Here is a 2,623-nt window from a genome sequence, read left to right as displayed (position 1 = left end):
ATTTTTCCTTTTTCATTTTTTAAATATTTTCTTAAAAGCGTTACTAATTTTCCTTAGGTAACTTGAAAATTTCGAAAAAAAAACAATATTTCCAAACCTAAAATCACCTCTAAAAGCATTTTTCAATTTCTCTAAATAAATAAATAAAAAAATAATTAGTTTTAAGCAAGTACACAATTTAATCCCTAAGTTAAAGACTGATGGCGTTGTAAAGACGATTAAAGCGATTTATATATGTATATGTATGTGTAAAAAAGTAAATTTAAAATGTGAACTCACTTAAATCATAACTGTAAGCCGAAACTGCGACAAAAGTAGCAAAAACTGCATAAAAGGAAAATGTGAAAAAACTGTAAAATTTTCACACAAATTAGCGAAAATTCCATAGTGGCTATTAGAAAATTATAATTGGCAACTCTGCCAATCAAGCAAAGTTTACAAGCAACTTATTGAGCAATGTTGGTGAGAAAACGAGCAAAGCGAGAAATATCATTAAATTTAAGTTTCTACCGAGTAAAAAACAATATGTTAATTGTATAATTAAAGATGTAAGCAGAAATCGTAAAAATTGGGACGCAGAAATCGTAGAAGAATTCACACACACGTGAATGTGTATGTGTAACTAGTACTTAACGGTACTTGATGTGAATACGTTAATTACAAACTTAAGACAACTAGTATAACTAATGAGCATTAGGAGTAAGAAAAAACACACACACACTCACATGTAAATATGTAACGGTAACACTATTTTATTATTATTTTTTTTTTATATTTTTAAAAAGCTGCAAGCAAATGTATTTTCTATTGTAATATTCATAAGTAGGCCTGGCGTTGCTCTAGGCACATATGCAGCTCTATAAGAAACCTAAAAGAACCGAGGACAAACCATATTAATTTGCGATGGTGCGATGGTGCGAAATTAAGTGATGAAACTTGTAACTGTGTACTTTGATTTTTTTTAGTGCTTTCACAATTAACTATGTTTTTCAATAAGAACTCCGACATTGCCGAAGCTTTAGCAACAGCTGAAGAGCTTTTAAAACTTCTAAACCAATTTCCGGTGACCAACTTTTCTTTCCATTTTTTGAGCTTTCGAAAGCTTTCATTTTTAATATGTTCTTTCACATTTTGCCAGAAATTTCAGAGCTTTCCCGCTTAACTATACACTTTAATGCTGCGACTTCTGAGTTTTGAGCAGCTTTCGCACACGTTGAAGAGCTTTCGAAAGCTTCAAACCCGATTTCCCGTGTCTACTTTTGCTATCTACTTAATTTTTGCACCACCGTTTGTCGCTGCCACTACACACCTTATATTATTTTTGTAAATATTTTATTATTATATAAGTTGCTAAAATGGTTTGCAAAAAAAGCGCTAAGGCACAGTCGTAAGTATGTATGAAATCCTAAAAAAATTGTAGAAAAAAGTTATTTCGAAAATTACAAAAAAGAATTGTGAAAATGTCAAAAAAGTTGAAGCTTGTGCGCCAGTAACTTCGCAACTTCAACAACTTTATTTCGCTTTTAACTATTGCTTATTAGTTTTTATAAATATTTAAAATTTATGACTCACATTTTGTAAATAAAATTTTTAGCAACTAAACAACCTACTTTAAGCCCTAGATTTTGTAAGAAAATATTTTGCATGTCAAGTTGTGGCAAATATTTTTTATGAATTTTATAAAAAAAATCTCGTTTTAAGATAAACCTATTTTATTTTTAAGTTAACAAAATATTTGCTTAATATAAAATTACAGTTATTATATAGTATTGCACTTCTGTAAACACACATACATACATACATATCTACTTTGTATATGGAAAGGTTTTACTAAAATTGCGAGAAAAGCGCAGAAAAGTTGTAAAATAATTTTTTGGTTTACGATTGCTTTGGAAAAATTCAATGTATGATTTTTTTGTATTTAATTTTATTTCTAATAACAATTATTTTTATTTTTATTATTAATTCAATTATTATAAAACTAAACAGAATGACATAATCATAAAGACGTAATGAAATTTACAAATGTTAGGCAAATTCGAAGGTCACTCAAACAGAAAGGACCAGCAAAGCACTCAACTCGCAAGTGTCAGTTAGCTATAAAACACATACATACATACATACATACCTAATAATACACACACACACTTAGATATGTAATATTAGCGCATATATTTATGAAGTGGTGAAGTATCAGAATTTCAGAATTTATGCAAATTAACGCAATTGCAAAATATTAAAAAAGAATAATAAACTGAAGTGATTTACATGTAAATGAGCAAATATGAAATAAATGAGAAAATTCTAAAAAAAAAACCATAAAAACATGTGTTTTTCTGTTTCTATGATTAAAAGGAAGTTAAGCTATGTCACACACCTAATAACAGAACACCCTGTTTTTAGTCCATATACACACCAGCAAAGTCACAAACCTCAGTCACATTCCACAACATAGCCCACGCACCACCCACCACAACACACCATTTAGCCTAGACACATAGCCAAGTTCCCACCCACCTGCTACAGTGGCAGCCAAACTGTAGTAGCCGGCACGCCGCATTTTTCATTTCACAAAATTCTGGGAATTGCACCAGGCGACCAGGAGTGAGCAGTAGGTAGCCGC

Source organism: Bactrocera latifrons, unplaced genomic scaffold (genome assembly GCF_001853355.1).
Source record: "Bactrocera latifrons isolate USDA-ARS-PBARC rearing strain unplaced genomic scaffold, ASM185335v1 scaffold_133, whole genome shotgun sequence".
NCBI classification, from domain to species: Eukaryota; Metazoa; Arthropoda; class Insecta; order Diptera; family Tephritidae; genus Bactrocera; species Bactrocera latifrons.
Note: the sequence above shows the minus strand (reverse complement) of the source record.